Source organism: Oncorhynchus clarkii, chromosome 13, assembly GCF_045791955.1.
Source record: "Oncorhynchus clarkii lewisi isolate Uvic-CL-2024 chromosome 13, UVic_Ocla_1.0, whole genome shotgun sequence".
Taxonomy (NCBI): domain Eukaryota; kingdom Metazoa; phylum Chordata; class Actinopteri; order Salmoniformes; family Salmonidae; genus Oncorhynchus; species Oncorhynchus clarkii.
The window spans coordinates 2385473-2412954 of record NC_092159.1 but is presented as its reverse complement, the minus strand read 5'-3'; the positions used below and the strand labels follow the sequence as shown (position 1 = coordinate 2412954).

The 27482-nt window shown below is 40.3% G+C and overlaps 13 non-coding genes across 13 annotated transcripts; 3 read left to right on the top strand and 10 right to left on the bottom strand.

Moving 5' to 3' along the window:
- Positions 1 to 687: 687 nt before the first annotated feature.
- Positions 688 to 781, bottom strand: trnai-uau (transfer RNA isoleucine (anticodon UAU)). Its single transcript has 2 exons — positions 744 to 781; positions 688 to 723 (listed from the first exon to the last, which is right to left on the bottom strand). It is a non-coding gene; the product is annotated as a tRNA-Ile (tRNA).
- Positions 782 to 1923: 1142 nt separating this feature from the next.
- trnai-uau (transfer RNA isoleucine (anticodon UAU)) lies at positions 1924 to 2017 on the bottom strand. The gene is made up of 2 exons: positions 1980 to 2017; positions 1924 to 1959 (listed from the first exon to the last, which is right to left on the bottom strand). It is a non-coding gene; the product is annotated as a tRNA-Ile (tRNA).
- Positions 2018 to 3168: 1151 nt separating this feature from the next.
- On the bottom strand, positions 3169 to 3262 carry trnai-uau (transfer RNA isoleucine (anticodon UAU)). The gene is made up of 2 exons: positions 3225 to 3262; positions 3169 to 3204 (listed from the first exon to the last, which is right to left on the bottom strand). It is a non-coding gene; the product is annotated as a tRNA-Ile (tRNA).
- A 1152-nt stretch (positions 3263 to 4414) lies between these two features.
- trnai-uau (transfer RNA isoleucine (anticodon UAU)) lies at positions 4415 to 4508 on the bottom strand. The gene is made up of 2 exons: positions 4471 to 4508; positions 4415 to 4450 (listed from the first exon to the last, which is right to left on the bottom strand). It is a non-coding gene; the product is annotated as a tRNA-Ile (tRNA).
- Positions 4509 to 5652: 1144 nt separating this feature from the next.
- trnai-uau (transfer RNA isoleucine (anticodon UAU)) lies at positions 5653 to 5746 on the bottom strand. Its single transcript has 2 exons — positions 5709 to 5746; positions 5653 to 5688 (listed from the first exon to the last, which is right to left on the bottom strand). It is a non-coding gene; the product is annotated as a tRNA-Ile (tRNA).
- A 2316-nt stretch (positions 5747 to 8062) lies between these two features.
- On the top strand, positions 8063 to 8135 carry trnae-cuc (transfer RNA glutamic acid (anticodon CUC)). Its single transcript has one exon. It is a non-coding gene; the product is annotated as a tRNA-Glu (tRNA).
- A 1153-nt stretch (positions 8136 to 9288) lies between these two features.
- On the top strand, positions 9289 to 9361 carry trnae-cuc (transfer RNA glutamic acid (anticodon CUC)). The gene has a single exon. It is a non-coding gene; the product is annotated as a tRNA-Glu (tRNA).
- A 484-nt stretch (positions 9362 to 9845) lies between these two features.
- On the bottom strand, positions 9846 to 9939 carry trnai-uau (transfer RNA isoleucine (anticodon UAU)). Its single transcript has 2 exons — positions 9902 to 9939; positions 9846 to 9881 (listed from the first exon to the last, which is right to left on the bottom strand). It is a non-coding gene; the product is annotated as a tRNA-Ile (tRNA).
- A 1144-nt stretch (positions 9940 to 11083) lies between these two features.
- trnai-uau (transfer RNA isoleucine (anticodon UAU)) lies at positions 11084 to 11177 on the bottom strand. The gene is made up of 2 exons: positions 11140 to 11177; positions 11084 to 11119 (listed from the first exon to the last, which is right to left on the bottom strand). It is a non-coding gene; the product is annotated as a tRNA-Ile (tRNA).
- A 593-nt stretch (positions 11178 to 11770) lies between these two features.
- Positions 11771 to 11843, top strand: trnae-cuc (transfer RNA glutamic acid (anticodon CUC)). The gene has a single exon. It is a non-coding gene; the product is annotated as a tRNA-Glu (tRNA).
- Positions 11844 to 12327: 484 nt separating this feature from the next.
- trnai-uau (transfer RNA isoleucine (anticodon UAU)) lies at positions 12328 to 12421 on the bottom strand. The gene is made up of 2 exons: positions 12384 to 12421; positions 12328 to 12363 (listed from the first exon to the last, which is right to left on the bottom strand). It is a non-coding gene; the product is annotated as a tRNA-Ile (tRNA).
- A 1392-nt stretch (positions 12422 to 13813) lies between these two features.
- On the bottom strand, positions 13814 to 13907 carry trnai-uau (transfer RNA isoleucine (anticodon UAU)). The gene is made up of 2 exons: positions 13870 to 13907; positions 13814 to 13849 (listed from the first exon to the last, which is right to left on the bottom strand). It is a non-coding gene; the product is annotated as a tRNA-Ile (tRNA).
- A 1143-nt stretch (positions 13908 to 15050) lies between these two features.
- On the bottom strand, positions 15051 to 15144 carry trnai-uau (transfer RNA isoleucine (anticodon UAU)). The gene is made up of 2 exons: positions 15107 to 15144; positions 15051 to 15086 (listed from the first exon to the last, which is right to left on the bottom strand). It is a non-coding gene; the product is annotated as a tRNA-Ile (tRNA).
- Positions 15145 to 27482: the final 12338 nt, after the last annotated feature.

The following is a 27482-nucleotide window of genomic DNA, read 5'->3' as shown; positions in this document are numbered from 1 at the left end:
CTAATTTCTGTATACTGATGTATAAGTACAACATGCTGACAGACTGCACCACAGGATCCATCAACAACACTTTCACTGATCTTCATATTTTGCAGAAATGGAGCTGAACGATATTCGGACCAAGTCAATACTACTGTTGAGGTACCTGGCTAGCTCAGTCGGTAGAGCATGAGACTCTTAATCTCAGGGTCGTGGGTTTGATCCCCACGTTAGGTGGTTATTTTCACTGCAGAACCACCAACTCACTGACTTTCGAGCAGTCTAGCTGACTTGTCAGGCATAGCTGGTGATAGAGAAGACTATGAATTTGAATACTTGCTGTTCCTGCACTCTGACCTGTTATCTCAATGACATACCTATTATCTATTAAACGTCCTCCTAAATGGATTGAATAAATGCTCCTTTTATGGACAAGAAATAGACAGGCATAGGCTTCTAGAAGAATACTTGCTCCTGGTGGGGCTTGAAGTCGTAACCTTGTCATCTAATTTCTGTATACTGCTGTATAAGTACAACATGCTGACAGACTGCACCACAGGATCCATCAACAACACTTTCACTGATCTTCATATTTTGCAGAAATGGAGCTGAACGATATTCGGACCAAGTCAATACTACTGTTGAGGTACCTGGCTAGCTCAGTCGGTAGAGCATAAATAGACAGGCAGAGGGTTCAAGAAAAGTACATGCTCCTGGTGAGGATCGAACTCACAACCTCGGCATTGCTTCGCTGCATACTGCTGTATAAGTACCACGCGCTAACCGATTGCGCCACAGGAGCCTGATCACCTGGTTACCACATTTTGCACAAACATAGATGTACAATATTCGGTCAGAGTCAGTCCGACAATTGACCTACCTGGCTAACTCAGACGGTAGAGAATGAGACTCTTTATCTCGTATTCGTGGGTTCGAACCACAAATGGGGGGATTATTTTCTGAGCCGAAGCACCAAAAAACTTCGCAAACAGCCATACGCTTGGACTTTCGAGCAGGCTTGCCACCCTGCATTGCTGACTTGTCAGGCATAGCTGGTGATAGAGAAGACGATGATTTTGTATTCTATCTCTGCCTGCACTCTGACCTGTCATCTCAATGACATCCCTATTATCTATTAAACGTCCTCCTAAACGGATTGAATAAATGCTCCTTTTATGGACAAGAAATAGACAGGCAGAGGCTTCAAGAAGAATACTTGCTCCTGGTGGGGCTTGAACTCATAACCTTGTCATCTAATTTCTGTATACTGCTGTATAAGTAAAACAGGCTTACCAATTGCACCACAGGATCCATCAACAACACTTTCACTGATCTTCATATTTTGCAGAAATGGAGCTGAACGATATTCGGACCAAGTCAATACTACTGTTGAGGTACCTGGCTAGCTCAGTCGGTAGAGCATGAGACTCTTAATCTCAGGGTCGTGGGTTTGATCCCCATGTTAGGTGGTTATTTTCACTGCAGAACCACCAACTCACTGACTTTCGAGCAGTCTAGCCACCCTGCATTGCTGACTTGTCAGGCATAGCTGGTGATAGAGAAGACTATGAATTTGAATACTTGCTGTTCCTGCACTCTGACCTGTTATCTCAATGACATACCTATTATCTATTAAACGTCCTCCGAAATGGATTGAATAAATGCTCCTTTTATGGACAAGAAATAGACAGGCATAGGCTTCTAGAAGAATACTTGGGGCTTGAAGTCGTAACCTTGTCATCTAATTTCTGTATACTGCTGTATAAGTACAACATGCTGACAGACTGCACCACAGGATCCATCAACAACACTTTCACTGATCTTCATATTTTGCAGAAATGGAGCTGAACGATATTCGGACCAAGTCAATACTACTGTTGAGGTACCTGGCTAGCTCAGTCGGTAGAGCATAAATAGACAGAAAGAGGGTTCAAGAAAGGTACATGCTCCTGGTGAGGATCGAACTCACAACCTCGGCATTGCTTCGCTGCATACTGCTGTATAAGTACCACGCGCTAACCGATTGCGCCACAGGAGCTTGATCACCTGTTTACCACATTTTGCACAAACATAGATGTACAATATTCGGTCAGAGTCAGTCCGACAATTGACCTACCTGGCTAACTCAGACGGTAGAGAATGAGACTCTTTATCTCGTATTCGTGGGTTCGAACCACAAATGGGGTGATTCTTTTCTGAGCCGAAGCACCAAAAAACTTCGCAAACAGCCATACGCTTGGACTTTCGAGCAGGCTTGCCACCCTGCATTGCTGACTTGTCAGGCATAGCTGGTGATAGAGAAGACGATGATTTTGTATTCTATCTCTGCCTGCACTCTGACCTGTCATCTCAATGACATCCCTATTATCTATTAAACGTCCTCCTAAATGGATTGAATAAATGCTCCTTTTATGGACAAGAAATAGACAGGCAGAGGCTTCAAGAAGAATACTTGCTCCTGGTGGGGCTTGAACTCATAACCTTGTCATCTAATTTCTGTATACTGCTGTATAAGTAAAACAGGCTAACCAATTGCACCACAGGATCCATCTACAACACTTTCACTGATCTTCATATTTTGCAGAAATGGAGCTGAACGATATTCGGACCAAGTCAATACTACTTTTGAGGTACCTGGCTAGCTCAGTCGGTAGAACATGAGACTCTTAATCTCAGCGTCGTGGGTTTGATCCCCACGTTAGGTGGTTATTTTCAATGCAGAAGTACCAACTCACTGACTTTCGAGCAGTCTAGCCACCCTGCATTGCTGACTTGTCAGGCATAGCTGGTGATAGAGAAGACTATGAATTTGAATACTTGCTGTTCCTGCACTCTGACCTGTTATCTCAATGACATACCTATTATCTATTAAACGTCCTCCTAAATGGATTGAATAAATGCTCCTTTTATGGACAAGAAATAGACAGGCATAGGCTTCTAGAAGAATACTTGCTCCTGGTGGGGCTTGAAGTCGTAACCTTGTCATCTAATTTCTGTATACTGCTGTATAAGTACAACATGCTGACAGACTGCACCACAGGATCCATCAACAACACTTTCACTGATCTTCATATTTTGCAGAAATGGAGCTGAACGATATTCGGACCAAGTCAATACTACTTTGGAGGTACCTGGCAAGCTCAGTCGGTAGAGCATAAATAGACAGGCAGAGGGTTCGAGAAAAGTACATGCTCCTGGTGAGGATCGAACTCACAACCTCGGCATTGCTTCGCTGCATACTGCTGTATAAGTACCACGCGCTAACCGATTGCGCCACAGGAGCCTGATCACCTGTTTACCACATTTTGCACAAACATAGATGTACAATATTCGGTCAGAGTCAGTCCGACAATTGACCTACCTGGCTAACTCAGACGGTAGAGAATGAGACTCTTTATCTCGTATTCGTGGGTTCGAACCACAAATGGGGTGATTCTTTTCTGAGCCGAAGCACCAAAAAACTTCGCAAACAGCCATACGCTTGGACTTTCGAGCAGGCTTGCCACCCTGCATTGCTGACTTGTCAGGCATAGCTGGTGATAGAGAAGACGATGATTTTGTATTCTATCTCTGCCTGCACTCTGACCCTGTCATCTCAATGACATCCCTATTATCTATTAAACGTCCTCCTAAATGGATTGAATAAATGCTCCTTTTATGGACAAGAAATAGACAGGCAGAGGCTTCAAGAAGAATACTTGCTCCTGGTGGGGCTTGAACTCATAACCTTGTCATCTAATTTCTGTATACTGCTGTATAAGTAAAACAGGCTAACCAATTGCACCACAGGATCCATCTACAACACTTTCACTGATCTTCATATTTTGCAGAAATGGAGCTGAACGATATTCGGACCAAGTCAATACTACTTTTGAGGTACCTGGCTAGCTCAGTCGGTAGAGCATGAGACTCTTAATCTCAGCGTCGTGGGTTTGATCCCCACGTTAGGTGGTTATTTTCAATGCAGAAGTACCAACTCACTGACTTTCGAGCAGTCTAGCCACCCTGCATTGCTGACTTGTCAGGCATAGCTGGTGATAGAGAAGACGATGATTTTGTATTCTATCTCTGCCTGCACTCTGACCTGTCATCTCAATGACATCCCTATTATCTATTAAACGTCCTCCTAAATGGATTGAATAAATGCTCCTTTTATGGACAAGAAATAGACAGGCATAGGCTTCTAGAAGAATACTTGCTCCTGGTGGGGCTTGAAGTCGTAACCTTGTCATCTAATTTCTGTATACTGCTGTATAAGTACAACATGCTGACAGACTGCACCACAGGATCCATCAACAACACTTTCACTGATCTTCATATTTTGCAGAAATGGAGCTGAACGATATTCGGACCAAGTCAATACTACTGTTGAGGTACCTGGCTAGCTCAGTCGGTAGAGCATAAATAGACAGAAAGAGGGTTCAAGAAAGGTACATGCTCCTGGTGAGGATCGAACTCACAACCTCGGCATTGCTTCGCTGCATACTGCTGTATAAGTACCACGCGCTAACCGATTGCGCCACAGGAGCCTGATCACCTGTTTACCACATTTTGCACAAACATAGATGTACAATATTCGGTCAGAGTCAGTCCGACAATTGACCTACCTGGCTAACTCAGACGGTAGAGAATGAGACTCTTTATCTCGTATTCGTGGGTTCGAACCACAAATGGGGTGATTCTTTTCTGAGCCGAAGCACCAAAAAACTTCGCAAACAGCCATACGCTTGGACTTTCGAGCAGGCTTGCCACCCTGCATTGCTGACTTGTCAGGCATAGCTGGTGATAGAGAAGACGATGATTTTGTATTCTATCTCTGCCTGCACTCTGACCTGTCATCTCAATGACATCCCTATTATCTATTAAACGTCCTCCTAAATGGATTGAATAAATGCTCCTTTTATGGACAAGAAATAGACAGGCAGAGGCTTCAAGAAGAATACTTGCTCCTGGTGGGGCTTGAACTCATAACCTTGTCATCTAATTTCTGTATACTGCTGTATAAGTAAAACAGGCTAACCAATTGCACCACAGGATCCATCTACAACACTTTCACTGATCTTCATATTTTGCAGAAATGGAGCTGAACGATATTCGGACCAAGTCAATACTACTTTTGAGGTACCTGGCTAGCTCAGTCGCTAGAGCATGAGACTCTTAATCTCAGCGTCGTGGGTTTGATCCCCACGTTAGGTGGTTATTTTCAATGCAGAAGTACCAACTCACTGACTTTCGAGCAGTCTAGCCACCCTGCATTGCTGACTTGTCAGGCATAGCTGGTGATAGAGAAGACTATGAATTTGAATACTTGCTGTTCCTGCACTCTGACCTGTCATCCCAATGACATACCTATAAAACGTCCTCCTAAATGGATTGAATAAATGCTCCTTTTATGGACAAGAAATAGACAGGCATAGGCTTCTAGAAGAATACTTGCTCCTGGTGGGGCTTGAAGTCGTAACCTTGTCATCTAATTTCTGTATACTGCTGTATAAGTACAACATGCTGACAGACTGCACCACAGGATCCATCAACAACACTTTCACTGATCTTCATATTTTGCAGAAATGGAGCTGAACGATATTCGGACCAAGTCAATACTACTGTTGAGGTACCTGGCTAGCTCAGTCGGTAGAGCATAAATAGACAGAAAGAGGGTTCAAGAAAGGTACATGCTCCTGGTGAGGATCGAACTCACAACCTCGGCATTGCTTCGCTGCATACTGCTGTATAAGTACCACGCGCTAACCGATTGCGCCACAGGAGCCTGATCACCTGTTTACCACATTTTGCACAAACATAGATGTACAATATTCGGTCAGAGTCAGTCCGACAATTGACCTACCTGGCTAACTCAGACGGTAGAGAATGAGACTCTTTATCTCGTATTCGTGGGTTCGAACCACAAATGGGGTGATTCTTTTCTGAGCCGAAGCACCAAAAAACTTCGCAAACAGCCATACGCTTGGACTTTTGAGCAGGCTTGCCACCCTGCATTGCTGACTTGTCAGGCATAGCTGGTGATAGAGAAGACGATGATTTTGTATTCTATCTCTGCCTGCACTCTGACCTGTCATCTCAATGACATCCCTATTATCTATTAAACGTCCTCCTAAATGGATTGAATAAATGCTCCTTTTATGGACAAGAAATAGACAGGCAGAGGCTTCAAGAAGAATACTTGCTCCTGGTGGGGCTTGAACTCATAACCTTGTCATCTAATTTCTGTATACTGCTGTATAAGTAAAACAGGCTAACCAATTGCACCACAGGATCCATCTACAACACTTTCACTGATCTTCATATTTTGCAGAAATGGAGCTGAACGATATTCGGACCAAGTCAATACTACTTTTGAGGTACCTGGCTAGCTCAGTCGCTAGAGCATGAGACTCTTAATCTCAGCGTCGTGGGTTTGATCCCCACGTTAGGTGGTTATTTTCAATGCAGAAGTACCAACTCACTGACTTTCGAGCAGTCTAGCCACCCTGCATTGCTGACTTGTCAGGCATAGCTGGTGATAGAGAAGACTATGAATTTGAATACTTGCTGTTCCTGCACTCTGACCTGTCATCTCAATGACATACCTATTATCTATTAAACGTCCTCCTAAATGGATTGAATAAATGCTCCTTTTATGGACAAGAAATAGACAGGCAGAGGCTTCAAGAAGAATACTTGCTCCTGGTGGGGCTTGAACTCATAACCTTGTCATCTAATTTCTGTATACTGCTGTATAAGTACAACACACTAACAGATTGACCACAGGATCCATCAACAACACTCTCACTGATCACCATATTTTGCAGAAACGGAGCTGAACGATATTCGGACCAAGTCAATACTACTGTTGAGGTACCTGGCTAGCTCAGTCGGTAGAGCATGAGACTCTTAAGCTCAGGGTCGTGGGTTTGATCCCCACGTTAGGTGGTTATTTTCACTGCAGAAGCACCAACTCACTGACTTTCGAGCAGTCTAGCCACCCTGCATTGCTGACTTGTCAGGCATAGCTGGTGATAGAGAAGACTATGAATTTGAATACTTGCTGTTCCTGCACTCTGACCTGTCATCTCAATGACATACCTATTATCTATTAAACGTCCTCCTAAATGGATTGAATAAATGCTCCTTTTATGGACAAGAAATAGACAGGCATAGGCTTCTAGAAGAATACTTGCTCCTGGTGGGGCTTGAAGTCGTAACCTTGTCATCTAATTTCTGTATACTGCTGTATAAGTACAACATGCTGACAGACTGCACCACAGGATCCATCAACAACACTTTCACTGATCTTCATATTTTGCAGAAATGGAGCTGAACGATATTCGGACCAAGTCAATACTACTGTTGAGGTACCTGGCTAGCTCAGTTGGTAGAGCATAAATAGACAGGCAGAGGCTTCAAGAAGAATACTTGCTCCTGGTGGGGCTTGAACTCATAACCTTGTCATCTAATTTCTGTATACTGCTGTATAAGTAAAACAGGCTAACCAATTGCACCACAGGATCCATCAACAACACTTACACTGATCTTCATATTTTGCAGAAATGGAGCTGAACGATATTCGGACCAAGTCATTGCTACTGTTGAGGTACCTGGCTAGCTCAGTCGGTAGAGCATGAGACTCTTAATTTCAGCGTCGTGGGTTTGATCCCCACGTTAGGTGGTTATTTTCAACGCAGAAGTACCAACTCACTGACTTTCGAGCAGTCTAGCCACCCTGCATTGCTGACTTGTCAGGCATAGCTGGTGATAGAGAAGACTATGAATTTGAATACTTGCTGTTCCTGCACTCTGACCTGTCATCTCAATGACATACCTATTAAACGTCCTCCTAAATGGATTGAATAAATGCTCCTTTTATGGACAAGAAATAGACAGGCATAGGCTTCTAGAAGAATACTTGCTCCTGGTGGGGCTTGAAGTCGTAACCTTGTCATCTAATTTCTGTATACTGCTGTATAAGTACAACATGCTGACAGACTGCACCACAGGATCCATCAACAACACTTTCACTGATCTTCATATTTTGCAGAAATGGAGCTGAACGATATTCGGACCAAGTCAATACTACTGTTGAGGTACCTGGCTAGCTCAGTCGGTAGAGCATGAGACTCTCAATCTCAGGGTCGTGGGTTTGATCCCCACGTTAGGTGGTTATTTTCACTGCAGAAGCACCAACTCACTGACTTTCGAGCAGTCTAGCCACCCTGCATTGCTGACTTGTCAAGCATAGCTGGTGATAGAGAAGGCTATGAATTTGAATACTTGCTGTTCCTGCACTCTGACCTGTCATCTCAATGACATACCTATTATCTATTAAACGTCCTCCTAAATGGATTGAATACATGCTCCTTTTATGGACAAGAAATAGACAGGCATAGGCTTCTAGAAGAATACTTGCTCCTGGTGGGGCTTGAAGTCGTAACCTTGTCATCTAATTTCTGTATACTGCTGTATAAGTACAACATGCTGACAGACTGCACCACAGGATCCATCAACAACACTTTCACTGATCTTCATATTTTGCAGAAATGGAGCTGAACGATATTCGGACCAAGTCAATACTACTGTTGAGGTACCTGGCTAGCTCAGTTGGTAGAGCATAAATAGACAGGCAGAGGCTTCAAGAAGAATACTTGCTCCTGGTGGGGCTTGAACTCATAACCTTGTCATCTAATTTCTGTATACTGCTGTATAAGTAAAACAGGCTAACCAATTGCACCACAGGATCCATCAACAACACTTACACTGATCTTCATATTTTGCAGAAATGGAGCTGAACGATATTCGGACCAAGTCATTGCTACTGTTGAGGTACCTGGCTAGCTCAGTCGGTAGAGCATGAGACTCTTAATTTCAGCGTCGTGGGTTTGATCCCCACGTTAGGTGGTTATTTTCAACGCAGAAGTACCAACTCACTGACTTTCGAGCAGTCTAGCCACCCTGCATTGCTGACTTGTCAGGCATAGCTGGTGATAGAGAAGACTATGAATTTGAATACTTGCTGTTCCTGCACTCTGACCTGTCATCTCAATGACATACCTATTAAACGTCCTCCTAAATGGATTGAATAAATGCTCCTTTTATGGACAAGAAATAGACAGGCATAGGCTTCTAGAAGAATACTTGCTCCTGGTGGGGCTTGAAGTCGTAACCTTGTCATCTAATTTCTGTATACTGCTGTATAAGTACAACATGCTGACAGACTGCACCACAGGATCCATCAACAACACTTTCACTGATCTTCATATTTTGCAGAAATGGAGCTGAACGATATTCGGACCAAGTCAATACTACTGTTGAGGTACCTGGCTAGCTCAGTCGGTAGAGCATGAGACTCTCAATCTCAGGGTCGTGGGTTTGATCCCCACGTTAGGTGGTTATTTTCACTGCAGAAGCACCAACTCACTGACTTTCGAGCAGTCTAGCCACCCTGCATTGCTGACTTGTCAAGCATAGCTGGTGATAGAGAAGGCTATGAATTTGAATACTTGCTGTTCCTGCACTCTGACCTGTCATCTCAATGACATACCTATTATCTATTAAACGTCCTCCTAAATGGATTGAATAAATGCTCCTTTTATGGACAAGAAATAGACAGGCATAGGCTTCTAGAAGAATACTTGCTCCTGGTGGGGCTTGAAGTCGTAACCTTGTCATCTAATTTCTGTATACTGCTGTATAAGTACAACATGCTGACAGACTGCACCACAGGATCCATCAACAACACTTTCACTGATCTTCATATTTTGCAGAAATGGAGCTGAACGATATTCGGACCAAGTCAATACTACTGTTGAGGTACCTGGCTAGCTCAGTCGGTAGAGCATAAATAGACAGAAAGAGGGTTCAAGAAAAGTACATGCTCCTGGTGAGGATTGAACTCACAACCTCGGCATTGCTTCGCTGCATACTGCTGTATAAGTACCACGCGCTAACCGATTGCGCCACAGGAGCCTGATCACCTGTTTACCACATTTTGCACAAACATAGATGTACAATATTCGGTCAGAGTCAGTCCGACAATTGACCTACCTGGCTAACTCAGACGGTAGAGAATGAGACTCTTTATCTCGTATTCGTGGGTTCGAACCACAAATGGGGTGATTCTTTTCTGAGCCGAAGCACCAAAAAACTTCGCAAACAGCCATACGCTTGGACTTTCGAGCAGGCTTGCCACCCTGCATTGCTGACTTGTCAGGCATAGCTGGTGATAGAGAAGACGATGATTTTGTATTCTATCTCTGCCTGCACTCTGACCTGTCATCTCAATGACATCCCTATTATCTATTAAACGTCCTCCTAAATGGATTGAATAAATGCTCCTTTTATGGACAAGAAATAGACAGGCAGAGGCTTCAAGAAGAATACTTGCTCCTGGTGGGGCTTGAACTCATAACCTTGTCATCTAATTTCTGTATACTGCTGTATAAGTACAACACGCTAACAGATTGACCACAGGATCCATCAACAACACTCTCACTGATCACCATATTTTGCAGAAACGGAGCTGAACGATATTCGGACCAAGTCAATACTACTGTTGAGGTACCTGGCTAGCTCAGTTGGTAGAGCATGAGACTCTCAGGGTCGTGGGTTTGATCCCCACGTTAGGTGGTTATTTTCACTGCAGAAGCACCAACTCACTGACTTTCGAGCAGTCTAGCCACCCTGCATTGCTGACTTGACAAGCATAGCTGGTGATAGAGAAGACTATGAATTTGAATACTTGCTGTTCCTGCACTCTGACCTGTCATCTCAATGACATACCTATTATCTATTAAACGTCCTCCTAAATGGATTGAATAAATGCTCCTTTTATGGACAAGAAATAGACAGGCATAGGCTTCTAGAAGAATACTTGCTCCTGGTGGGGCTTGAAGTCGTAACCTTGTCATCTAATTTCTGTATACTGCTGTATAAGTACAACATGCTGACAGACTGCACCACAGGATCCATCAACAACACTTTCACTGATCTTCATATTTTGCAGAAATGGAGCTGAACGATATTCGGACCAAGTCAATACTACTGTTGAGGTACCTGGCTAGCTCAGTCGGTAGAGCATAAATAGACAGAAAGAGGGTTCAAGAAAAGTACATGCTCCTGGTGAGGATCCAACTCACAACCTCGGCATTGCTTCGCTGCATACTGCTGTATAAGTACCACGCGCTAACCGATTGCGCCACAGGAGTCTGATCACCTGTTTACCACATTTTGCACAAACATAGATGTACAATATTCGGTCAGAGTCAGTCCGACAATTGACCTACCTGGCTAACTCAGACGGTAGAGAATGAGACTCTTTATCTCGTATTCGTGGGTTCGAACCACAAATGAGGTGATTCTTTTCTGAGCCGAAGCACCAAAAAACTTCGCAAACAGCCATACGCTTGGACTTTCGAGCAGGCTTGCCACCCTGCATTGCTGACTTGTCAGGCATAGCTGGTGATAGAGAAGACGATGATTTTGTATTCTATCTCTGCCTGCACTCTGACCTGTCATCTCAATGACATCCCTATTATCTATTAAACGTCCTCCTAAATGGATTGAATAAATGCTCCTTTTATGGACAAGAAATAGACAGGCAGAGGCTTCAAGAAGAATACTTGCTCCTGGTGGGGCTTTAACTCATAACCTTGTCATCTAATTTCTGTATACTGCTGTATAAGTACAACACGCTAACAGATTGACCACAGGATCCATCAACAACACTCTCACTGATCACCATATTTTGCAGAAACGGAGCTGAACGATATTCGGACCAAGTCAATACTACTGTTGAGGTACCTGGCTAGCTCAGTCGGTAGAGCATGAGACTCTCAATCTCAGGGTCGTGGGTTTGATCCCCACGTTAGGTGGTTATTTTCACTGCAGAAGCACCAACTCACTGACTTTCGAGCAGTCTAGCCACCCTGCATTGCTGACTTGTCAAGCATAGCTGGTGATAGAGAAGACTATGAATTTGAATACTTGCTGTTCCTGCACTCTGACCTGTCATCTCAATGACATACCTATTATCTATTAAACGTCCTCCTAAATGGATTGAATAAATGCTCCTTTTATGGACAAGAAATAGACAGGCATAGGCTTCTAGAAGAATACTTGCTCCTGGTGGGGCTTGAAGTCGTAACCTTGTCATCTAATTTCTGTATACTGCTGTATAAGTACAACATGCTGACAGACTGCACCACAGGATCCATCAACAACACTTTCACTGATCTTCATATTTTGCAGAAATGGAGCTGAACGATATTCGGACCAAGTCAATACTACTGTTGAGGTACCTGGCTAGCTCAGTCGGTAGAGCATAAATAGACAGAAAGAGGGTTCAAGAAAAGGACATACTCCTGGTGAGGATTGAACTCACAACCTCGGCATTGTTTCGCTGCATACTGCTGTATAAGTACCACGCGCTAACCGATTGCGCCACAGGAGCCTGATCACCTGTTTACCACATTTTGCACAAACATAGATGTACAATATTCGGTCAGAGTCAGTCCGACAATTGACCTACCTGGCTAACTCAGACGGTAGAGAATGAGACTCTTTATCTCGTATTCGTGGGTTCGAACCACAAATGGGGTGATTCTTTTCTGAGCCGAAGCACCAAAAAACTTTGCAAACAGCCATACGCTTGGACTTTCGAGCAGGCTTGCCACCCTGCATTGCTGACTTGTCAGGCATAGCTGGTGATAGAGAAGACGATGATTTTGTATTCTATCTCTGCCTGCACTCTGACCTGTCATCTCAATGACATCCCTATTATCTATTAAACGTCCTCCTAAATGGATTGAATAAATGCTCCTTTAATGGACAAGAAATAGACAGGCAGAGGCTTCAAGAAGAATACTTGCTCCTGGTGGGGCTTGAACTCATAACCTTGTCATCTAATTTCTGTATACTGCTGTATAAGTAAAACAGGCTAACCAATAGCACCACAGGATCCATCTACAACACTTTCAGTGATCTTCATATTTTGCAGAAATGGAGCTGAACGATATTCGGACCAAGTCAATACTACTTTTGAGGTACCTGGCTAGCTCAGTCGGTAGAGCATGAGACTCTTAATCTCAGGGTCGTGGGTTTGATCCCCACGTTAGGTGGTTATTTTCAATGCAGAAGTACCAACTCACTGACTTTCGAGCAGTCTAGCCACCCTGCATTGCTGACTTGTCAGGCATAGCTGGTGATAGAGGGGGCGGCAGGGTAGCCTAGTGGTTAGAGCATTGGGCTAGTAACCGGAAGGTTGCAAGTTCAAATCCCCGAGCTGACAAGGTACAAATCTGTCGTTCTGCCCCTGAACAGGCAGTTAACCCACTGTTCCTAGGCCGTCTTTGAAAATAAGAATTTGTTCTTAACTGACTTGCCTGGTTAAATAAAAAATAGAGAAGACTATGAATTTGAATACTTGCTGTTCCTGCACTCTGACCTGTTATCTCAATGACATACCTATTATCTATTAAACGTTATCTATTATCACTGTTATCTATTAAACACACTGTTATCTATTAAACGTCCTCCTAAATGGATTGAATAAATGCTCCTTTTATGGACAAGAAATAGACAGGCATAGGCTTCTAGAAGAATACTTGCTCCTGGTGGGGCTTGAAGTCGTAACCTTGTCATCTAATTTCTGTATACTGCTGTATAAGTACAACATGCTGACAGACTGCACCACAGGATCCATCAACAACACTTTCACTGATCTTCATATTTTGTGGAATGGAGCTGAACGATATTCGGACCAAGTCAATACTACTGTTGAGGTACCTGGCTAGCTCAGTTGGTAGAGCATAAATAGACAGGCAGAGGGTTCAAGAAAAGTACATGCTCCTGGTGAGGATCGAACTCACAACCTCGGCATTGCTTCGCTGCATACTGCTGTATAAGTACCACGCGCTAACCGATTGCGCCACAGGAGCCTGATCACCTGTTTACCACATTTTGCACAAACATAGATGTACAATATTCGGTCAGAGTCAGTCCGACAATTGACCTACCTGGCTAACTCAGACGGTAGAGAATGAGACTCTTTATCTCGTATTCGTGGGTTCGAACCACAAATGGGGGGATTCTTTTCTGAGCCGAAGCACCAAAAAACTTCGCAAACAGCCATACGCTTGGAATTTCGAGCAGGCTTGCCACCCTGCATTGCTGACTTGTCAGGCATAGCTGGTGATAGAGAAGACGATGATTTTGTATTCTATCTCTGCCTGCACTCTGACCTGTCATCTCAATGACATCCCTATTATCTATTAAACGTCCTCCTAAATGGATTGAATAAATGCTCCTTTTATGGACAAGAAATAGACAGGCAGAGGCTTCAAGAAGAATACTTGCTCCTGGTGGGGCTTGAACTCATAACCTTGTCATCTAATTTCTGTATACTGCTGTATAAGTAAAACAGGCTAACCAATTGCACCACAGGATCCATCAACAACACTTTCACTGATCTTCATATTTTGCAGAAATGGAGCTGAACGATATTCGGACCAAGTCAATACTACTGTTGAGGTACCTGGCTAGCTCAGTAGGTAGAGCATGAGACTCTTAATCTCAGGGTCGTGGGATTGATCCCCACGTTAGGTGGTTCTTTTCACTGCAGAAGCACTGACTTTCGAGCAGTCTAGCCACCCTGCATTGCTGACTTGTCAGGCATAGCTGGTGATAGAGAAGACTATGAATTTGAATACTTGCTGTTCCTGCACTCTGACCTGTTATCTCAATGACATACCTATTATCTATTAAACGTCCTCCTAAATGGATTGAATAAATGCTCCTTTTATGGACAAGAAATAGACAGGCAGAGGCTTCAAGAAGAATACTTGCTCCTGGTGGGGCTTGAACTCATAACCTTGTCATCTAATTTCTGTATACTGCTGTATAAGTAAAACAGGCTAACCAATTGCACCACAGGATCCATCAACAACACTTTCACTGATCTTCATATTTTGCAGAAATGGAGCTGAACGATATTCGGACCAAGTCAATACTACTGTTGAGGTACCTGGCTAGCTCAGTCGGTAGAGCATAAATAGACAGGCAAAGGGTTCAAGAAAAGTACACGCTCCTGGTGAGGATCGAACTCACAACCTCGGCATTGCTTCGCTGCATACTGCTGTATAAGTACCACGCGCTAACCGATTGCGCCACAGGAGCCTGATCACCTATTTACCACATTTTGCACAAACATAGATGTACAATATTCGGTCAGAGTCAGTCCGACAATTGACCTACCTGGCTACCTCAGACGGTAGAGAATGAGACTCTTTATCTCGTATTCGTGGGTTCGAACCACAAATGGGGGGATTCTTTTCTGAGCCGAATCACCAAAAAACTTTGCAAACAGCCATACGCTTGGACTTTCGAGCAGGCTTGCCACCCTGCATTGCTGACTTGTCAGGCATAGCTGGTGATAGAGAAGACGATGATTTTGTATTCTATCTCTGCCTGCACTCTGACCTGTCATCTCAATGTCATCCCTATTATCTATTAAACGTCCTCCTAAATGGATTGAATAAATGCTCCTTTTATGGACAAGAAATAGACAGGCAGAGGCTTCAAGAAGAATACTTGCTCCTGGTGGGGCTTGAACTCATAACCTTGTCATCTAATTTCTGTATACTGCTGTATAAGTAAAACAGGCTAACCAATTGCACCACAGGATCCATCAACAACACTTTCACTGATCTTCATATTTTGCAGAAATGGAGCTGAACGATATTCGGACCAAGTCAATACTACTGTTGAGGTACCTGGCTAGCTCAGTCGGTAGAGCATAAATAGACAGGCAAAGGGTTCAAGAAAAGTACATGCTCCTGGTGAGGATCGAACTCACAACCTCAGCGTTGGTTTGCTGCATACTGCTGAATAAGTACCACACGCTAACCAATTGCCCCACAGGAGCTTGATCACCTGTTTACCATATTTTGCACAAACATAGATGTACAATACTCGGTCCGAGTCAGTTAGACAATTGACCTACCTGGCTAACTCAGACGGTAGAGCATGAGACTCTTACAGTTTTTTTTCGATTGCTAAACGACAGTGGACACAACTGGAGTCACATGTGCAAAACTCTAACTACAGTCTGCACAGCAGCAGTTCATGTGGACCAAACTCTAGTTAGTTTTTCATTGCTTGAACACAGTTTTCAAAACTCTACACACTTATTCCATGACTTTAACCACAACCTGCACAACACTGTGGATTTACAGCACTTTGTTCAAATGCTAACACACTGCTTTCAAAACTGTGAACCACACATTCAAAACGGAATAGATTTCAGCCTTGTGCCTTTCAAACACTGCTAATTGCAATTTCAGCTGAAAGGCTAAGCAGGTGTCTTGTTTTAGACTTGTTAGTGAACACACACACATATTACAGTATATATAGGTAGAGCTCAGAAAGACTCATTTTGGAAATGGAACAAGGAAGATGGGTTCGTGGAGGGAGAAGGGTGGCAGGGAGAGGGCGGATGCGTGGAGGAAGACAAAGAAGACAAAGAGCTGTTATTTCAGATGAAATAAGGGCTACACTTATAGACCATGTCGTGAACCATGGTCTCTCATTGAGAGAGGCAGGGTTGAGTGTGCAACCCAATCTGCAAAGATCCACAGTGGCATCTGTAATGCGAATTTTCCATCATGCAAACAGGTGAGAGTTACATCCTTACAGTAAATGAAAACATTACAGGAATCTATTTTGTATTGCAATTATAGAATATTTACACAGATATATATTACAGTAAGTTTAACTGTAAAATATATTTTTACAACAGGACCCAAAGGCTGCCCCCAATAGGGGGAAGAGGAAAAATATTTTCAGATGAGCAGGAAAATGCTATTGTTGACATGGTTGCTGTCAACAATGCAATACAACTGCGGGAGATTCAAGATAGAGTGCTGGCTGATAATGATATATTTGAAAATGTTAATTCTGTCAGCACAACAACTATTGCTCGAGTCCTAAAGAAACACCAAGTTACAATGAAACAGTTATACACTGTACCATTCGAGAGAAACAGTGAATGGGTAAAAGAGCAAAGATACCAATATGTCCAGGTAAGACGTCTGAGGTTACGTACACAGCTATACAAAATATTTACAGTAAAAAAAAACACTAGCATTTCTACAGTAAAACTGTGCACTTACTGTTTTTCAGAGAGTAATGGAGGTGGAAGCACTGGAAAGACCACATTAATTTGTATTTATCGATGAAGCTGGATTTAACCTTGCCAAAACACGGCGCAGAGGAAGGAATGTTATAGGTCAAAGGGCCACTGTGGAGGTTCCAGGCCAAAGGGGGGGGAAATATCACCATGTGTGCTGCAATGGCCAATGATGGTTTGCTTCTCAACACACCACTCATTGGCCCATACAACACAGAAAGGCTTATAGCTTTCCTAGAAAAGCTCTATGCTCAGCTAGTGCCAGCAGAACAGGGGGAGCCAGTAAGAAACCCCCAAGTTTTTGTCATAGTTTGCGATAACGTTGCTTTTCACCACTCTGCAGCTGTCACAGATTGGTTTGCAGCACATCACAGATTTATGGTTTTGTACCTGCCTGCATATTCACCCTTCCTCAACCCAATAGAGGAGTTTTTCTCTGCCTGGAGGTGGAAAGTGTTTGGTCACCACCCACATGACCAAATGTCTCTTTTGGAAGCCATGCGTGCCGGATGTGAGGACACGAGTCCAGAGGACTGCCAGAGATGGATAAGGCACTCCAGAAGGTTCTTCCCCAGGTGCATGGCAAGAGAAAACATTAGGTGTGATGTTGAAGAAAACATGTGGCCTGATGCTAGAGAGAGGCAGGATTAGCCCCTCAATTATTTGTTTGAATTACAGTATGTACTTTTAGTTTCTACCTTTTTTTTCTAATTACTGTAATTCCGTAAATTACTACAGACTATTGAAGCAAACTGCTAATTTTAATTTACCTTAAAGAATTGTTATATTCTAAAAAGTCATAATATAATAGAGACAGTAGATCTAGCTGGTCTGTCATAATAAAATAGAGACAGTAGAACGAGCTGGTCTGTCATAATATAATAGAGACAGTAGATCTAGCTGGTCTGTCATAATATAATAGAGACAGTAGATCTAGCCTGTCTGTCATATTATAATTGAGACAGTAGATCTAGCTGGTCTGTCATAATATAATAGAGACATTAGATCTAGCTGGTCTGTCATAATATAATAGAAACAGTAGATCTAGCTGGTCTGTCATAATATAATAGAAACAGTAGATCTAGCTGGTCTGTCATAATATAATAGAGAGAGTATATCTAGCTAGTCTGTCATAATATAATAGAGACAGTAGATCTAGCTGGTCATAATTAGTCATAATATGATAGAGAGAGTAGATCTAGCTGGTCTGTCATAATATAATAGAGACATAGAGACAGTAAATCTCGCTGGTCTGTCATAATATAATAGACACAGTAGATCTAGCTGGTCTGTCATAATATAATAGAGAAAGTAGATCTTGCTTGTCTGTCATATTATAATAGAGACAGTAGATCTTGCTGGTCTGTCATAAAATAATAGAGACAGTAGATCTAGCTGGTCTGTCATAATATAACAGAGAGAGTATATCTAGCTGGCTTGTCATAATATAACATTGACATAGAGACAGTAGATCTAGCTGGTCTGTCATAATACAATAGAGACAGTATATCTAGCTGGTCTGTCATAATATAATAGAGACATAGAGACAGTAGATCTAGCTGGTCTGTCATAATATAATAGAGACAGTAGATCTAGCTGGTCTGTCATAATATAATAGACACAGTAGATCTAGCTGGTCTGTCATGATTTAATAGAGACAGTAGATCTAGCTGTTCTGTCATATAATAATAGAGAGTAGATCTAGCTGGCCTGTCATAATATAATAAAGACAGTGGATCTAGCTGGTCTGTCATAATATAATAGAGACAGCAGATCTAGCTGGTCTGTCATAATATAATAGAGAGAGTATATCTAGCTGGTCTGTCATAATATAATAGAAAAATAGAGACAGTAGATCTAGCTGGTCTGTCATAATATAATAGAGACAGTAGATCTAGCTGGTCTGTCATGATTTAATAGAGACAGTAGATTTAGCTGTTCTGTCATATAATAATAGAGACAGTAGATCTAGCTGGCCTGTCATAATATAATAAAGACAGTGGATCTAGCTGGTCTGTCATAATATAATAGAGACAGTAGATCTAGCCTGTCTGTCATAATAAAATAGAGACAGTAGATCTAGCTGGTCTGTCATAATATAATAGAGACAGTAGATCTAGCTGGTCTGTCATAATAAAATAGACACAGTAGATCTAGCTGGTCTGTCATAATAAAATAGAGGCAGTAGATCTAGCTGGTCTGTCATAATATAATAGAGACATAGAGACAGTAGATCTAGCTGGTCTGTCATAATATAATAGAGACAGTAGATCTAGCTGGTCTGTCATGATTTAATAGAGACAGTAGATTTAGCTGTTCTGTCATATAATAATAGAGACAGTAGATCTAGCTGGCCTGTCATAATATAATAAAGACAGTGGATCTAGCTGGTCTGTCATAATATAATAGAGACAGTAGATCTAGCCTGTCTGTCATAATAAAATAGAGACAGTAGATCTAGCTGGTCTGTCATAATATAATAGAGACAGTAGATCTAGCTGGTCTGTCATAATATAATAGAGACAGTAGATCTAGCCTGTCTGTCATATTATAATTGAGACAGTAGATCTAGCTGGTCTGTCATAATATAATAGAGACATAAGATCTAGCTGGTCTGTCATAATATAATAGAAACAGTAGATCTAGTTGGTCTGTCATAATATAATAGAAACAGTAGATCTAGCTGGTCTGTCATAATATAATAGAGAGAGTATATCTAGCTAGTCTGTCATAATATAATAGAGACAGTAGATCTAGCTGGTCATAATTAGTCATAATATAATAGAGAGAGTAGATCTAGCTGGTCTGTCATAATATAATAGAGACATAGAGACAGTAGATCTCGCTGGTCTGTCATAATATAATAGACACAGTAGATCTAGCTGGTCTGTCATAATATAATAGAGAAAGTAGATCTTGCTTGTCTGTCATATTATAATAGAGACAGTAGATCTTGCTGGTCTGTCATAAAATAATAGAGACAGTAGATCTAGCTGGTCTGTCATAATATAACAGAGACAGTAGATCTTGCTGGTCTGTCATAAAATAATAGAGACAGTAGATCTAGCTGGTCTGTCATAATATAACAGAGAGAGTAGATCTAGCTGGTCTGTCATAATATAATAGAGAAAGTAGATCTTGCTTGTCTGTCATATTATAATAGAGACAGTAGATCTTGCTGGTCTGTCATAAAATAATAGAGACAGTAGATCTAGCTGGTCTGTCATAATATAACAGAGAGAGTATATCTAGCTGGCTTGTCATAATATAACATTGACATAGAGACAGTAGATCTAGCTGGTCTGTCATAATACAATAGAGACAGTATATCTAGCTGGTCTGTCATAATATAATAGAGACATAGAGACAGTAGATCTAGCTGGTCTGTCATAATATAATAGAGACAGTAGATCTAGCTGGTCTGTCATAATATAATAGACACAGTAGATCTAGCTGGTCTGTCATGATTTAATAGAGACAGTAGATCTAGCTGTTCTGTCATATAATAATAGAGAGTAGATCTAGCTGGCCTGTCATAATATAATAAAGACAGTGGATCTAGCTGGTCTGTCATAATATAATAGAGACAGCAGATCTAGCTGGTCTGTCATAATATAATAGAGAGAGTATATCTAGCTGGTCTGTCATAATATAATAGAAAAATAGAGACAGTAGATCTAGCTGGTCTGTCATAATATAATAGAGACAGTAGATCTAGCTGGTCTGTCATGATTTAATAGAGACAGTAGATTTAGCTGTTCTGTCATATAATAATAGAGACAGTAGATCTAGCTGGCCTGTCATAATATAATAAAGATAGTGGATCTAGCTGGTCTGTCATAATATAATAGAGACAGTAGATCTAGCCTGTCTGTCATAATAAAATAGAGACAGTAGATCTAGCTGGTCTGTCATAATATAATAGAGACAGTAGATCTAGCTGGTCTGTCATAATAAAATAGACACAGTAGATCTAGCTGGTCTGTCATAATAAAATAGAGGCAGTAGATCTAGCTGGTCTGTCATAATATAATAGAGACATAGAGACAGTAGATCTAGCTGGTCTGTCATAATATAATAGAGACAGTAGATCTAGCTGGTCTGTCATGATTTAATAGAGACAGTAGATTTAGCTGTTCTGTCATATAATAATAGAGACAGTAGATCTAGCTGGCCTGTCATAATATAATAAAGACAGTGGATCTAGCTGGTCTGTCATAATATAATAGAGACAGTAGATCTAGCCTGTCTGTCATAATAAAATAGAGACAGTAGATCTAGCTGGTCTGTCATAATATAATAGAGACAGTAGATCTAGCTGGTCTGTCATAATATAATAGAGACAGTAGATCTAGCCTGTCTGTCATATTATAATTGAGACAGTAGATCTAGCTGGTCTGTCATAATATAATAGAGACATAAGATCTAGCTGGTCTGTCATAATATAATAGAAACAGTAGATCTAGTTGGTCTGTCATAATATAATAGAAACAGTAGATCTAGCTGGTCTGTCATAATATAATAGAGAGAGTATATCTAGCTAGTCTGTCATAATATAATAGAGACAGTAGATCTAGCTGGTCATAATTAGTCATAATATAATAGAGAGAGTAGATCTAGCTGGTCTGTCATAATATAATAGAGACATAGAGACAGTAGATCTCGCTGGTCTGTCATAATATAATAGACACAGTAGATCTAGCTGGTCTGTCATAATATAATAGAGAAAGTAGATCTTGCTTGTCTGTCATATTATAATAGAGACAGTAGATCTTGCTGGTCTGTCATAAAATAATAGAGACAGTAGATCTAGCTGGTCTGTCATAATATAACAGAGAGAGTATATCTAGCTGGTCTGTCATAATATAATAGAAAAATAGAGACAGTAGATCTAGCTGGTCTGTCGTAATATAATAGACACAGTAGATCTAGCTGGTCTGTCATAATAAAATAGAGGCAGTAGATCTAGCTGGTCTGTCATAATATAATAGAGACATAGAGACAGTAGATCTAGCTGGTCTGTCATAATATAATAGAGACAGTAGATCTTGCTGGTCTGTCATAATATAATTGAGACAGTAGATCTAGCTTGTCTGTCATAATATAATAGAGAGAGTATATATAGCTGGTCTGTCATATTATAATAGAGACATAGAGACAGTAGATCTAGCTGGTCTGTCATAATATAATAGAGACAGTAGAACTAGCTGCTCTGTCATAATATAATAGAGACAGTAGATCTTGCTGGTCTGTCATAATACAATAGAGACAGTATATCTAGCTGGTCTGTCATAATATAATAGAGACATAGAGACAGTAGATCTAGCTGGTCTGTCATAATATAATAGAGACAGTAGATCTAGCTGGTCTGTCATAATATAATAGACACAGTAGATCTAGCTGGTCTGTCATGATTTAATAGAGACAGTAGATCTAGCTGTTCTGTCATATAATAATAGAGAGTAGATCTAGCTGGCCTGTCATAATATAATAAAGACAGTGGATCTAGCTGGTCTGTCATAATATAATAGAGACAGTAGATCTAGCTGGTCTGTCATAATATAATAGAGAGTAGATCTAGCCTATATCTAGCTGGATCTAGCTGGTCTGTCATAATATAATAGAGAAGCTGGTCTGTCAAATATAATAGAGACAGTAGATCTAGCTGGTCTGTCATAATATAATAGACACAGTAGATCTAGCTGGTCTGTCGTAATATAATAAATCTATAGAGGCAGTAGATCTAGCTGGTCTGTCATAATATAATAGAGACATAGAGACAGTAGATCTAGCTGGTCTGTCATAATATAATAGAGACAGTAGATCTAGCTGGTCTGTCATGATTTAATAGAGACAGTAGATCTAGCTGTTCTGTCATATAATAATAGAGACAGTAGATCTAGCTGGCCTGTCATAATATAATAAAGACAGTGGATCTAGCTGGTCTGTCATAATATAATAGAGACAGTAGATCTAGCCTGTCTGTCATAATAAAATAGAGACAGTAGATCTAGCTGGTCTGTCATAATATAATAGAGACAGTAGATCTAGCTGGTCTGTCATAATATAATAGAGACAGTAGATCTAGCCTGTCTGTCATATTATAATTGAGACAGTAGATCTAGCTTGTCTGTCATAATATAATAGAGAGAGTATATATAGCTGGTCTGTCATATTATAATAGAGACATAGAGACAGTAGATCTAGCTGGTCTGTCATAATATAATAGAGACAGTAGAACTAGCTGCTCTGTCATAATATAATAGAGACAGTAGATCTTGCTGGTCTGTCATAATACAATAGAGACAGTATATCTAGCTGGTCTGTCATAATATAATAGAGACATAGAGACAGTAGATCTAGCTGGTCTGTCATAATATAATAGAGACAGTAGATCTAGCTGGTCTGTCATAATATAATAGACACAGTAGATCTAGCTGGTCTGTCATGATTTAATAGAGACAGTAGATCTAGCTGTTCTGTCATATAATAATAGAGAGTAGATCTAGCTGGCCTGTCATAATATAATAAAGACAGTGGATCTAGCTGGTCTGTCATAATATAATAGAGACAGCAGATCTAGCTGGTCTGTCATAATATAATAGAGAGAGTATATCTAGCTGGTCTGTCATAATATAATAGAAAAATAGAGACAGTAGATCTAGCTGGTCTGTCGTAATATAATAGACACAGTAGATCTAGCTGGTCTGTCATAATAAAATAGAGGCAGTAGATCTAGCTGGTCTGTCATAATATAATAGAGACATAGAGACAGTAGATCTAGCTGGTCTGTCATAATATAATAGAGACAGTAGATCTAGCTGGTCTGTCATGATTTAATAGAGACAGTAGATCTAGCTGTTCTGTCATATAATAATAGAGACAGTAGATCTAGCTGGCCTGTCATAATATAATAAAGACAGTGGATCTAGCTGGTCTGTCATAATATAATAGAGACAGTAGATCTAGCCTGTCTGTCATAATAAAATAGAGACAGTAGATCTAGCTGGTCTGTCATAATATAATAGAGACAGTAGATCTAGCTGGTCTGTCATAATATAATAGAGACAGTAGATCTAGCCTGTCTGTCATATTATAATTGAGACAGTAGATCTAGCTGGTCTGTCATAATATAATAGAGACATAAGATCTAGCTGGTCTGTCATAATATAATAGAAACAGTAGATCTAGCTGGTCTGTCATAATATAATAGAAACAGTAGATCTAGCTGGTCTGTCATAATATAATAGAGAGAGTATATCTAGCTAGTCTGTCATAATATAATAGAGACAGTAGATCTAGCTGGTCATAATTAGTCATAATATAATAGAGAGAGTAGATCTAGCTGGTCTGTCATAATATAATAGAGACATAGAGACAGTAGATCTCGCTGGTCTGTCATAATATAATAGACACAGTAGATCTAGCTGGTCTGTCATAATATAATAGAGAAAGTAGATCTTGCTTGTCTGTCATATTATAATAGAGACAGTAGATCTTGCTGGTCTGTCATAAAATAATAGAGACAGTAGATCTAGCTGGTCTGTCATAATATAATAGAGAGAGTATATCTAGCTGGTCTGTCATAATATAATAGAAAAATAGAGACAGTAAATCTAGCTGGTCTGTCATAATATAATAGAGACAGTAGATCTTGCTGGTCTGTCATAATATAATTGAGACAGTAGATCTAGCTGGTCTGTCATAATATAATAGAGACAGTAGATCTTGCTGGTCTGTCATAATATAATTGAGACAGTAGATCTAGCTTGTCTGTCATAATATAATAGAGAGAGTATATATAGCTGGTCTGTCATATTATAATAGAAACATAGAGACAGTAGATCTAGCTGGTCTGTCATAATATAATAGAGACAGTAGAACTAGCTGCTCTGTCATAATATAATAGAGACAGTAGATCTAGCTGGTCTGTCATAATATAATAGAGACAGTATATCTAGCTGGTCTGTCATAATATAATAGAAAAATAGAGACAGTAGATCTAGCTGGTCTGTTATAATAAAATAGAGGCAGTAGATCTAGCTGGTCTGTCATAATATAATAGAGACATAGAGACAGTAGATCTAGCTGGTCTGTTATAATATAATAGAGACAGTAGATCTAGCTGGTCTTTCATAATATAATAGAGACATAGAGACAGTAGATCTAGCTGGTCTGTTATAATATAATAGAGACAGTAGATCTAGCTGGTCTGTCATAATATAATAGAGACATAGAGACAGTAGATCTAGCTGGTCTGTCGTAATATAATAGACACAGTAGATCTAGCTGGTCTGTCATAATAAAATAGAGGCAGTAGATCTAGCTGGTCTGTCATAATATAATAGAGACATAGAGACAGTAGATCTAGCTGGTCTGTTATAATATAATAGAGACAGTAGATCTAGCTGGTCTTTCATAATATAATAGACACAGTAGATCTAGCTGGTCTGTCATAATATAATAGAGACAGTAGATCTTGCTGGTCTGTCAAAATATAATTGAGACAGTAGATCTAGCTTGTCTGTCATAATATAATAGAGAGAGTATATCTAGCTGGTCTGTCATAATATAATAGAGACATAGAGACAGTAGATCTAGCTGGTCTGTCATAATATAATAGAGACAGTAGATCTAGCTGGTCTGTCATAATATAATAGAGACAGTAGATCTAGCTGGTGTGTCATAATATAATAGAGAGAGTACATCTAGCTGGTCTGTCATGATATAATAGAGACATAGAGACAGTAGATCTTGCTGGTCTGTCATAATATAATTGAGACAGTAGATCTAGCTGGTCTGTCATAATATAATAAAGACAGTGGATCTAGCTGGTCTGTCATAATATAATAGAGACAGCAGATCTAACCTGTCTGTCATATTATAATAGAGACAGTAGATCTAGCTGGTCTGTCATAATATAATAGAGAGAGTATATCTAGCTGGTCTGTCATAATATAATAGAAAAATAGAGACAGTAGATCTAGCTGGTCTGTCGTAATATAATAGACACAGTAGATCTAGCTGGTCTGTCATAATATAATAGAGGCAGTAGATCTAGCTGGTCTGTCATAATATAATAGAGACAGTAGATCTAGCTGGTCTTTCATAATATAATAGACACAGTAGATCTAGCTGGTCTGTCATAATATAATAGAGACAGTAGATCTAGCTTGTCTGACATAATATAATAGAGAGAGTATATCTAGCTGGTCTGTCATAATATAATAGAGACATAGAGACAGTAGATCTAGCTGGTCTGTCATAATATAATAGAGACAGTAGATCTAGATGGTCTGTCATAATATAATAGAGACAGTAGAACTAGCTGGTCTGTCATAATATAATAGAGACAGTAGATCTTGCTGGTCTGTCATAATATAATTGAGACAGTAGATCTAGCTGGTCTGTCATAATATAATAAAGACAGTCGATCTAGCTTGCATGTCATAATATAATAGACACAGTAGATCTAGCTGGTCTGTCATAATATAATAGAGACAATAGATCTAGCTGGTCTGTCTTAATATAATATAGACAGTAGATCTAGCTGGTCTGTCATAATATAATAGAGAGAGTATATCTAGCTGGTCTGTCATAATATAATAGAGACATAGAGACAGTAGATCTAGCTGGTCTGTCTTAATATAATATAGACAGTAGATCTAGCTGGTCTGTCTTAATATAATATAGACATTAGATCTAGCTGGTCTGTCATAATATAATAGAGATTGTAGATCTAGCTGGTCTGTCATAATATAATAGAGAGAGTATATCTAGCTGGTCTGTCATAATATAATAGAGACATAGAGACAGTAGATCTAGCTGGTCTGTCTTAATATAATATAGACAGTAGATCTAGCTGGTCTGTCTTAATATAATATAGACATTAGATCTAGCTGGTCTGTCATAATATAATAGAGATTGTAGATCTAGCTGGTCTGTCATAATATAATAGAGAACGTAGATCTAGGTGATCTGTCATAATATAATAGAGACATTAGATCTAGCTGGTCTGTCATAATATAATAGAGGCAGTAGATCTAGCGTGTCTGTCATAATATAATAGAGACAGTAGATCTAGCTGGACTGTCATAATATAATAGAGACAGTGGATCTAGCTGGTCTGTCATAATATAATAGAGACAGCAGATCTAGCTGGTCTGTCATAATATAATAGAGAGAGTATATCTAGCTGGTCTGTCATAATATAATAGAAAAATAGAGACAGTAGATCTAGCTGGTCTGTCGTAATATAATAGACACAGTAGATCTAGCTGGTCTGTCATAATAAAATAGAGGCAGTAGATCTAGCTGGTCTGTCATA